Below are 13,155 nucleotides of genomic sequence, written 5' to 3' on the forward strand. Positions count from 1 at the left end.
CTTCAGAAATCCAACAGTGGCCTTAGATGTGTGTTTAGAATCATTGTCATGTTGGAAAAGTGCACGACGACCAAGGGCACAGAGTGATGGTAGCATCTTCTCTTTCAGTGTGGAGCAATACATCTGTGAATTCATGATGCCATCAATGAAATGCAGCTCCCCGACACCAGCAGCACTCATGCAGCCCCACATAAGGGCACTGCCACCACCATGTTTCACTGTAGGCACCAGGCATTTTCTTTTTATTCCTCACCTTTGCGACACCATCCAGTTTTGAAGCCATCAGTTCCAAAAACATTTATCTTGGTCTCATCACTCCAGAGTATAGAGTCCCAGTAGTCTTCATCTTTGTCAGCATGGGCCCTGGCAAACTCTAGGTGGGCTTTTTTGTGCCTGAGCTTTAGGAGAGGCTTCTTTCATGGACGGCATCCATGCATGCCATTCCTCTGCAGTGTACGCCGTATTGTGTCACGGGAAATAGTCACCCCAGTTTGGCTTTCTACTTCTTTAGATAACTGCAGTGAACTTACATGCCAATTTTCTTCAACCCTTCTCATCAGAAGACGCTCCTGTCGAGGTGTTAACTTCCGTGGACGACCTGGACGTCTCTGCGAGATGGTTGCAGTTCCATCTTAAGTTTTTGTACCACTTTTGCTACAGTATTCTGATTGATAAGTAAAGCTTTGCTGATCTTCTTGTAGCCTTCACCTTTGTGGTGTAAAGAAATTATTTTCTTTGGGGAATTCTGAAGAGACAAGTTGAGCATCACTCTCCATCCAGCATCCAGTCACTAAAAGAGGTCGTTGTTGAAGAATGGAAAAAGATTGATGTTGCTAAATGTCGCCAACTTGTTCATTCCATGCCTAGAAGACTTGGTGCCGTCATTAAAAATCATGGAGGCCATACAAAGTACTAGATGTAGTAGTTTTTGTTGTGGGGTGTACTCATTTTTGCACCACCCTAATTTGAGTAAAACTGAAAAAATGTGTAATCTAAGTTATATTATTAACCTTACTTTCACGTTATAAGTTAAACAGACGTTATATTAAACTTTGTCTTGTCAACATTTTGGAAATTGTTTGTGTTCATTGAGATATTGTTTAAAATGTTACTTTTCAAAGGGGGTGCACTCATTTATGCTGAGTACTCTAGATATAGCTGGAGATTTTTGTAGATTTTATAGTACGTATCTTTGAAGAACATGCACTCGAGTTTGAATGTAACTCTAATGTTATTTTGGCTTTTATTTTTGTTTTGTAAAACACTGTCAAGGTGCCATGACACTGAAAAAAAAAATTTACAGAACTTTTTTTGCATTATTGTAAGTTATATTACTGATCTGAGTGTGTCTTTAGTGGCATCAAAGCTAAAGATTTTAAAGATGTCATCCTGCAGCACTGGATTCATGAGTTACTTATTTAGTTTGGGTTTTGTTTTGTCCGTTTTGGTTTTAATGATAACGAGTAGCATTTTTTTTCTTGGCAAATTCTTAACTAGGCCAATATTCAGAGAATGCTTGGCTGTAACAGGAACAGTTTGTACTGACTGTTCAGCAGCATGATGAAGATAATCAGAAGGTCGCACAATAATAGGAACTGTTTGTACCTCAAGGATAAGCATTTTCTCAAAACGGCTGCTTTCTACACTTTAACATCCACACAGATATCCATAGTTTGAGGAGTTGAATTATGCTGATTTAAAAGCAAAATTCAAATTGTGATGCTAATTAAACAGTTTATTAAGTTACGATATGAATCAAGTAAGTCAGTTTAGGAAGAATTACTAGTTGGAAAAGGTTTACTAACTTACTTATGTCTTCCAAAATATAAGCAATTGCTACATTTTTACAGAAAGTCTGGATTCGCTTTAAAAAAAAAATCACCAGTTTTAAGATATGTAATTGTGCTTAATCTCTAACACAATCTCATACTCTAACACTTATTGCAAGTCTGTTGTCTAGTTTTTGAGAGTCCCCATATCATGTACATATGCCAGTGATGTAGATCAGAAGCTAGCTAGCAAACTTGCGACTCAACTAACAGCAAAGATGCCAGGAACATATCCTGTTCCTACAGTTAGGTGTTTAAAACTAATATTGTAGCATTTCTGTCAAACTTCAGAAAAAAAATCAATGATAGCAACCTTTCTTTTGTCATTTTGTTTTAAATTATTTGTTCATCAGTGATTTTTTTGCTATAAATATAAATATATGGTTCAGAATGATCCAAATATTTGGGAGAAAATGTGTGCAGATACAGTCACATACATAATATATTATAGCTAATATAACTGAAATGTTCAGTCAAGATGACCTTGCCTAAGTCCACCCCTACATGATTGAACAATGAAAGAAGGATGGACAAATCTTGCTGTCTCTCAAGTGACATCCTTAAGGGAAATAAAAACAATGAAACAAGGTGGTTCACTTTTACTGTCTCTGCTGCTGTCATTACCTCCTTTACGTAATAAATCCTCACATGGACGTTCGACACAAATCATATAGCCACGGTAGAAATTCAGGCTACATGAGTTGAGTCTTCAACCGGGATTTATGCATCGTTATTTTGCCGAGATATCTGTTTGATTTTAAAAATGGATTATTTTCTGATAATTTTGTCTGCTCTGCTGAATGATGAATGTTACTGTAGTGAACTGTACAGTATGTTGATGAAAATGTAGTATTACCTGCTTCTGTACGTTTTCTTGCTAAAAGAAAATATTCCACCATTAAATGTCTCAAATTATCACTGAATTACTGTCACTTTGAAAGAAAACAGTCATGTTGATGGGTATGATGATTCATTAATAAACCTTATTCTAAACAACAAAGCATTTTGTTCCTTTTTGTAAATTTTGCTTGATTTGTTTCAGACAGGGAGTGAAAATGCAGTCAATTACAGGCACATTTTGAGTTGTCAACTAAAAAATTTAAGCAAGACACCACAAAAAGGGGAGATCCGATCCTCAAATATGAAACATGAAACAAACGTGTCAAGGTGAAAAACTTAAGTCACTCACATTTTATTCCTCTCGCTGATTCCCAAGATGATATAAATGCACTAATTGTTTCATACTAGAAAGGATGCAGTTATCTTCAAAGCAAACTGGCCCAATACTCTCATTTATAGTCTTCCACTTTTTCAAGCTAGATCTCCAATACACACACCTTTTGAACCTCCAATTTCTTTGGCTTTTAAAAAGATCTAAAATAGCACACAATATTGGACAAAACCGAACTCTGAAAAGTTGCTTTCTCATTTTTAAGTGAAACTGACACTTGAGTAATGTTGAGTCAAAGTTTCTTTTCGCCTTGACTCAACATGGTTCAACTTAATTTACCTTCGAAACATTGAAGATATACAGAAGATATAAGAGATATGGAAAAGGTAGACCACGTCGAAAAAATAGAGAGAACAACCACATTTCGTGTTTTATAGATATATCTTAGAACGTGTGCACCAAATTCTGTTTTATAATACATCTGTATTAAAGATGTATGTTGTACAATCATTCTAATCATTATTCACCAGAGAAGGAACAGTTCAAATTTATTTTGGGTTCTCTGAAACTAAATCAATACAGTGTCAAAAATATACACACACTCACTTAGATTATTATTAGATTAAGTAAAGCTGAAATTTTTCTTGTTAGTGGTGGTGATCCATTGACTATAGCTGGGAAGCTTCTCTGTGCTAACATACAGGCTGGCTGCTTCACAATCATGGTGGTCTTTTTGGCTGCTCCCGATTAGGGGTCGCCACAGCGAATCTTTCATCTCCATTGCTCCCTGTCTTCTGCATCCTTCTCTACCACACCTGCCACTTTCATGTCCTCTCTCACCACATCCATGTACCTCCTCTTTGGCCTTCCTCATTTTTGTTTGCCTGGCAGCTCCATCCTCAACATTCTCCTTCCCACATGCTCTGCATCTCTTCTCAGGATGTGCCCGGACCATCTCAGTCTCATCTCTCTTAGCTTAATTCCCAAGCTCTCCACATGTGCTGTCCCTCTGATGTGCTCGTTCCTTATTCTGTCCAACCTCATCACTCCCATCACAAACCTTACCATCCTCACCTCTGCCACCTCTAACTTTGCCTCCTGTCTCTTCGTTAAGGGTACGGTCTCCAATCCATACATCATAGCTGGTCTCACTACTGTCTTGTACATCTTACCTTTCACTTTTGCTGGGACTTTCCTATCACAAATGACTCCCGAAATCCTTCTCCAACTGCTCCACCCTGCCTGCACTCTCTTTCTCACCTCACTATCGCAGCCCCCATTTTCCTGCACAGTTGACCCCAGGTACTTGAATTTACCAACTTTCTTTACGCCTACTCCTTGCATCTTCACTACACTCTCATCCCCATTCTCATTGTTGCACATGTATTGTTTTGCTCCTGCTCACCTTCATTCCTCTTCGTTCCAATGCATACCTCCATCTCTCCAAACCCAACTCAACCTCCTTTCTACTTTCACCACATATCACAATATCATCCGCAAACTTCATGTTCCATGGTGACTCTTGCTTCACTTCGTTCATCAAGCTATCCATCACTATGGCAAACAAAAAAGGACTCAAAGCAGATCCTTGAAGAAGTCCCACCTTCACCTTGAACCATTCAGTCATTCCAACTGCACACCTCACTGCTGTTTCACTGTTCTCATACATGTCTTGCACCTGTAGCGCTTTTGCTTCTTAATTTAATAATAAGAACAATATGAACAACCACATCAGCTAGGTTCGAAGAGCTGGTAATGAGTTATTATAAATCATACAAATGAATTGGAGAGTTGGGTACAACTGAACAGGTGACAATTTTATTGTCCTCAAAACAGAGCACTATAAAATGCAAGCAGTAATATAAAATTAAACCACCCAAAGAGCTCTTCCCCAAATTGAAATAAATTAAATGTGTGTGTGTATGTAGAAAAGTTCTTGAATGTGTGAATGTCTTCTCCAATGTTCACAATATTACTACGTTGCTACCCGGGTAGGCTTTAAAGATCTTATCTGGAATCCGGTTGAGATTTGACTGGTCGGTCAGTTAACTCAATCTGTAGGCAAATCCTCGCTCGCCGGCTGGCCACACCGGTGGGTAGGAGTCTGTCCACAGTCCTCAGATCTCGGATGGCTCGCCACTGAACCGCACTCACGGTTCAGAATCAGTTCTGTCTGGAATCATAAAAACCAATCGGAGTTTCGTGGTGAAAAATACAACAGACTGGAACGCTGTTCACGTTGGCTTTCACTTCTTGGATAGATCTTTTCCTTTCGGACGTTAGGCTCGGTGTACTCTTAGTGTCAAGGTGGAACGACGAACTAATGTGGTTGGCAATAACAACCGCTGAATATGGTGCTCGTGCGCCACCCTGAGGTCAAACTGTGCTATAACATTTTACTGTTAATAATAGCTAAATGGTAACCATTTCTTATGGGTTACACACCACTCTAATATACTTCTCATTCACTCCACACTTTCTCATACAATACCATAACTCATCTCTCGGCACTCTATCGTATTCCTTCTCCAGGTCTACAAACACACAATGTAGCTTTCTCTGGCCTTCCCTGTACTTCTCCATTAACATTCTTAAAGCAAAAATTGCATCCGATGTGCTCTTCCTTGGCATAAACCCGTACTGCTGTTCGCAGATTGCTACCTCTTTTCTCAGTCTCGCCTCCAATACCCTTTCCCATAGCTTCATGGTATGGCTCATCAATTTTATTCCTCTGTAATTACTGCAGCTCTGTACGTCTCCCTTATTCTTCTATTTTGGGACTAGCACACTCTTTCTCCATTCATTTGGCATTTTCTCATTCTCTAGGATCTTATTAAGCAATTAGTTAGGAACTCCACAGCCGTCTCACCCAAACATCTCCAAGCCTCAATCGGGATACCATCTGGTCCAACTGCTTTCCCAGTCTTCATGCTTTTCATGGCTGCCTCATCCTTACTAACCAACTCTTCTTCCTGATTTGCTGTCTCCAACGAATCTGACCTTTTCTCTCTTGGATTCTCCTCATTTAATAAATCCTCAAAGTGCTCTTTCCACCTTCTTAATACACTCTCTTTGTCAGCACATTTCCATTTCCATCTTTCATCACTCACCTGCTATACATCCCTCGCTTCCCTGTTTCTCTGCCTAGCTAGTCTGTACAGGTCTTTCTCTCCTTCTCTGGTCTCCAGTCTTTCATACAACTCCTGGTATGCATCTGCTTTTGCCTTTGCTACCACTCTTTTTGCCTTCTGTCTCATCTCTCATCTCTCTGATCGTCCCAATTCTTCTTTGCTAGCCTGCACATTTCCTGCACTTCTTTGTTCCACTACCATGTCTCCTTCCTCCTTCCCGATGACCACCCTAGCACCTTCCCTTCCTCTTACTAGTATAGCAGTAGTATCCCAATCTTCTGGAAGACTTCCGTTACCACTCAATGCTCGTCTCATTTCTTCCCTAAACTCCTTCTGATGTTCAACCTCTTTTAGTTTCCACCACTTAATCTTTGGCTCCATTATTTCACGCTTCCTCTTTTTCACTTTCAAGCTCATCCTGCACACGACCACTAGCTACACTCTCCCCTGCCATCATTTTACAGTCTCCAATCTCCTTCAGGTTACCCCTTATGCAGAGTATGTAGTCCACCTGTGTAAATCTTCCTCCACTCTTAAATGTCACCCTGTGCTGCTCTTTTTTCTCGAAGTATGTATTGACTATTGCCAAATTCATCCTCTTTGAAAAATCAACCACCATTTGTCCTTCCACATTTCTCTCTCTTACACCATATCTGCCCATCATGTCCTCATCTCCTCTGTTTCCCTCACCAACATGTCCGTTGAAATCTGCTCCTATCAGCACACGTTCCTCCCTCGGTATACTTTCTACCACTTCATCCATCTTTTCCCAAAAAGACTCTTTCTCTTCATTCTCACATCCAATCTGTGGGGCGTACACACACACAACATTGATTACCACTCCTTGAATCTCCAACTTCATGCCTATCACTCTATCTGACACCCTCTTCACATCAACCACACTGTTGACCAACTCTCCCTCAAAACAATACAACACCATTTCTCTTTCCATCGACTCCATAATAAAACAACTTGCATCCACCTCCAATGTTCTTAGCCTTGCTTCCTTTTCACCTCATCTCCTGCACACACAAAATGTCCAACTTCCTTCTTTCCATCATATCTGCTAACTCTCTCGCTCTGCCAGTCAATGTTCCCACATTCAGTGTTCCTACCCTCAATTCTAAGCTCCTTCCCTTCCATCTTTCACGCTTTGTCCTAACACACCTCCCCCCTCTCTTTCTCCTTCTCCATTTTGATGCAACAGTAGCATACTTTCCACCGGCACCCTGTTGACCAACAGTACCGGAAGCGGTCGTTATTAACCCCGGCCCCGACCAATCCGGTATGGTATTTCTCTTTTCAATCCGCATGTTAGATTTGGCACAGTTTTACGCCGGATGCCCTTCCTGACGCAACCCTCTCCAATTTATCCGGGCTTGGGACCGGCGCCAAGAGTACACTTATGTAACCCCAGTGGCTGGATTATGGTGGTCTTTTTGAACAACACCAATTAACTCCTGCAACTCGGTCTAGTAAAAATATGCTGGAGTTTTTAATAAATTATTTTACAGGGACACACCAGCCCTGCCTACAGCAGTATTGTCTCTTATAAGTTCCTATAAATATGTTTCAGAGTCAAACACGGCTCAGTTTTGACCTTGTGCTCATCTCATCTCATTATCTCTAGCCGCTTTATCCTGTCCTACAGGGTCGCAGGCAAGCTGGAGCCTATCCCGCCTGACTACGGGCGAAAGGCGGGGTACACCCTGGACAAGTCACCAGGTCATCACAGGGCTGACACATAGACACAGACAACCATTCACACTCACACCTACGGTCAATTTAGAGTCACCAGTTAACCTAACCTGCATGTCTTTGGACTGTGGGGGAAACCGGAGCACCCGGAGGAAACCCACGCGGACACGGGGAGAACATGCAAACTCCGCACAGAAAGGCCCTCGCCGGCCACTGGGCTCGAACCCAGAACCTTCTTGCTGTGAGGTGACAGCGCTAACCACTACACCACCGTGCCGCCCCCGACTTTGTGCTCATTTCATTAAATTCTACTTTAATTCTTGCACTTAGATTTTACTAGGTAAATTCAGTTTTGCTTCTTTTTTTAAAAGTTCTTTTAGCACTAACTATGTTTTACTTTGGTAAATATATTGTCCTTTCATTCACAATAGAAAGATATTTAAGAAGTTAAATTTTTTAAACTAAGTGTCTCTGACAGGATCCTTTATCCATCAAAAATGTCCTCTCCACAAATCACTCACCATATGATGAGGTTATAAATGATTTTTTAAGAAAATATTTCTCAGAATACTCTGTTCTTGCTCAATAAAAAACAGAACATGAAACAGATGTGAGACACACCTTCAGCAGAGCTTCACATGGTTGAAATGAGAGTCTGTCATAAAGTGTCTTCTCCAGAAAACCAAAAGAATTTTAGTCACCACTTCAGTTATTGTTACAGTCACCACCGTGTAAAAACATCACTGCACAGAACCTGAAAATTTGTATTTAACAGTATGTATATACAGTTAGGTCCATATATATTTGGACACTGACACAAATTTTGTTTTTTTACCTGTTTACTGAAACATATTCAAGTTATAGTTATATAATGGACATGGACATAAAGTCCAGACTTTCAGCTTTCATTTGAGGGTATCCACATTAAAATTGGATGAAGGGTTTAGGAGTTTCAGCTCCTTAACATGTGCCACCCTGTTTTTAAAGGGACCAAAAGTAATTGGACAATTGACTCAAAGGCTATTTCATGGGCAGGTGTGGGCAATTCCTTCGTTATGTCATTCTCAATTAAGCAGATAAAAGGCCTGGAGTTGATTTGAGGTGTGGTGCTTGCATTTGGAAGATTTTGCTGTGAAGAAAACATGCGGTCAAAGGAGCTCTCCATGCAGGTGAAACAAGCCATCCTTAAGCTGCGAAAACAGAAAAAAAAAACATCCGAGAAATTGCTACAATATTAGGAGTGGCAAAATCTACAGTTTGGTACATCCTGAGAAAGAAAGAAAGAAAGAAAGAAAGAAAGAAAGAAAGAAAGAAAGCAAGCACTGGTGAACTCATCAATGCAAAAAGACCTGGACACTCACAGAAGACAACAGTGGTGGATGATCGCAGAATAATTTCCATGGTGAAGAGAAACCCCTTCACAACAGCCAACCAAGTGAACAACACTCTCCAGGAGGTAGGCGTATCAATATCCAAATCTACCATAAAGAGAAGACTGCATGAAAGTAAATACAGAGGGTTCACTGGACGGTGCAAGCCACTCATAAGCCTCAAGAATAAAAAGGCTAGATTGGACTTTGCTAAAAAAACATCTAAAAAAGCCAGCACAGCACAGTTCTGAAAGAACATTCTTTGGACAGATGAAACCAAGATCAACCTCTACCAGAATGATGGAAAGAAAAAAGTATGGCAAAGGCGTGGTACAGCTCATGATCCAAAGCATACCACATCATCTGTAAAACATGGCGGAGGCAGTGTGATGGCTTGGGCATGCATGGCTGCCAGTGGCACTGGGTCACTAGTGTTTATTGATGATGTGACACAGGACAGAAGCAGCCGGATGAATTCTGAGGTATTCAGAGACATACTGTGTGCTCAAATCCAGCCAAATGCAGTCAAACTGATTGGTCAGCGTTTCATAATACAGATGGACAATGACCCAAAACATAAAGCCAAAGTAACCCAGGAGTTTATAAAAGCAAAGAAGTGGAATATTCTTGAATGGCCAAGCCAGTCACCTGATCTCAACCCAATTGGGCATGCATTTCACTTGTTAAAGACTAAACTTCAGACAGAAAGGCCCACAAACAAACAGCAACTGAAAACCGCTGCAGTAAAGGCCTGGCAGAGCATTAAAAAGGAGGAAACACAGCGTCTGGTGATGTCCATGAGTTCAAGACTTCAGGCAGTCATTGCCAACAAAGGGTTTTCAACCAAGTATTAGAAATGAACATTTTATTTACAATTATTTAATTTGTCCAGTTACTTTTGAGCCCCTGAAATGAAGGGATTGTGTTTAAAAAATGCTTCAGTTCCTCACATTTTTATGCAATTATTTTGTTCAACCCACTGAATTAAAGCTGAAAGTGTGAACTTCAACTGCATCTGAATTGTTTTGTTCAAAATTCATTGTGGTAATGTACAGAACCAACATTAGAAAAATGTTGTCTCTGTCCAAATATTTATGGACCTAACTGTAGAATCACATCCGGGGTGTATGGGGTGCCGGGGAGAGGTAGTACCTCTGACGGGAGAACATGTTGTGCTCTTTGGAGTAGTTTGTCTGAAACTGGTCCTCACCTGGCACTCAGTTCTCACCAGTGGCTCCTCGTAGCTGTTTGCATGCAACGGCTGCCACACCCTGGGCAACGGCTTCAACTGGCTAGCAGAACCTGGTGAGGGTAGCCAACAGTTCTCATAACCTCGGTGAGTTCTTAAGGCTTTCCTACTTATGCATGTAAAGACCGGATACGGCGGACTCTGCGGATGAAACCCTATGGTTCAACAGAGAGAAAGGTGGTGAATGAAGTGAATGCCAAACTCGCCAAAGCAAGTGTTGCCTTTGGCAGACTGTACAAAAGTGTGTGTGACAGGAGAGGCATCACCAAAGTGACCAAGATCAAGGTGTACCGGGCCATAGTTCTTACCACACTGCTCTATGGCTGTGAAACTTGGATGGTCTATCAGCATCACGCAAAAATGCTGAATCACTTCCACACTACCTGCCTCAGAAAACTTCTTGGCATACAGTGGCAAGAGAAAATATCAGACAGGGAGGTCTTAACCCGTGCCGGACTGTCTAGCATCCACACCATCTTGATGCAGTCACAGCTTCATTGGGCAGGACATATAGTTCACATGCCAGACCACCAGCTCCCAAAGATGCTACTGTATGGCGAACTACAAGAGGGCAAGTGCTCTCAAGGAGGTCAGAGAAAACGCTTCAAAGGAACACTCAAAGTGTCGCTGAAGGCCTTCGGCATCAACCCCCTTTTATGGGAGCAGGCTGCTCAAGACAGAGGAAAGTGGCATTCTGCCACTTCACAAAGGGGTGAACTTCTGTGAAGCTAACAGGATCACTGCAGCTGAGCACCATCGGCAGGCTCGCAAAATCTGCGCTGACAGATCCCAGATGGCCGCCACTATTCCCTGTCCTCACTGCCAGAAAACATTTCATGCATGGATTGGCTTGACAAGTCACCTTCGCACTCACAGACCCTGTCCCCATGTCCAGGATGACTCGATGGTCTTCGTCGCCTCGACGGACGAAATAACAACGACAGCGTTACATCCCTTTCAACAGTTTTTCACTTTGTATATCTTACTCTTGTAAGAAAGTGGGTTAGTTTTAGAAATACACTATACGCCTCTTCTCACTACAAGTAACAAACCAAGTATATGACCTGTAGCTCTGAAATTGTACAGAAAAGGTTCCAAAGATCTCAAAAGTTAATTTTTGGTAGCAGAGAAAGACAAAAATTTGAGGTTTGATTTTTGGACTACTGCAGAACTGAAAAGTTTACCCTGATTGTGAAACAGCCCATCCAAAAATTTATTTGATAAATATAAGCTATTGGGAGGTGTAGCTACTTTGACAAGGTCTGGAAGAAGACTCAAACTGTCACCCTCAGGTGAGAGGAAATTGGTTCAGATTGTTAGGAACAACCCAGAAACCACCATGGCACAGGCCTGCCATGAACTGGAAGCTACTGGAACACCAGTGTCACTGTCTCCAATCAGGTGAGTTTTACATCGCCATGGACCAAGAGGCTGCCATCCAAAATCGATACCTTCAAACTTGACTAAAAGTTTGCAACTGACCAATGGACAAAGAAAAAGCCTTATGGAGGAAAGTTTTATGGTCAGATAAGACAAAGACTGGGTTGTTTGGCCACAATGACCAGAGGTATGTTTGGAGGAGTAAAGCTGAGGCATTCAACCCCAAAAACACTGAATTAACTGTTAAACAAAGTGGATGGAATAATAAAGAAGGAGGACTACCTCAGAATTCTTCAGCATAACCTCAAACCATCAGCTAGATGACTGAAACTTGGGCACAATTGGGTGTTCCAACAGGACAATGACTCCAAACACATCAAAGCTGGGTGTGGAATGGATAAAGCAGGATGACATTAAGCGTTTGGAATGGCCTTCCAAAAGTCCTGACCTCAACCCTATTGGAAAATATATGGACTGTCAGGTCAAAGTCAGGTCCAGGCCAGGAAACCAACAAATTTAACTGAACTCTCACTAATTCTGCCAAGAAAAATGGTTGCACGGTGGTGTAGTGGTTAGCACTGTCACTTCATAGCATGAAGGTTCTGGGTTTGAGGCCAGCGGCTGATGGGGGCCTTTCTGTGTGGAGTTTGCATGTTGTCTGCGTGGGTTTCCCCCACAGTTCAAAGATATGCAGTTAGGTAAACGTGGGGTGACCTTGGGCTGAAGTGCCCTTGAGCAAGGCACCTAACCCCTCAACTGCTCCCTGGGTGCTGTAGCATAGCTGCCCATTGCTCTGGATATGTGTGTGTTCACTGCTTCAGATGGATTAAATGCAGAGGATGAATTTCACTGCACTTGTGTGTGCATGTGGTAAATAAAGGCTTCTTCTTCTCCAACCAGAATTCTGCCAGAAGCTTGTTTATGGCGACCAAAAGCATCAGGTCAAGGTGAAACCTGCTAAAGGACACTTAACTAAATATTACTTGTGCTGTATGTATAATTTTGACACTGTGTTTTCAGAAAAACCCACATAAATTAAAACTTGTGCATCAAATTCTTTTTTTTTTCTATTAAAGATGTATGCTGTACAACCCCGATTCCAAAAAAGTTGGGACAAAGTACAAATTGTAAATAAAAACGGAATGCAATGATGTGGAAGTTTCAAAATTCTATATTTTATTCAGAATAGAACATAGATGACATATCAAATGTTTAAACTGAGAAAATGTATCATTTAAAGAGAAAAATTAGGTGATTTTAAATTTCATGACAACACCTCAAAAAAGTTGGGACAAGGCCATGTTTACCACTGTGAGACATCCCCTTT

This window comes from Neoarius graeffei, chromosome 7 (genome assembly GCF_027579695.1).
Source record: "Neoarius graeffei isolate fNeoGra1 chromosome 7, fNeoGra1.pri, whole genome shotgun sequence".
NCBI lineage: Eukaryota > Metazoa > Chordata > Actinopteri > Siluriformes > Ariidae > Neoarius > Neoarius graeffei.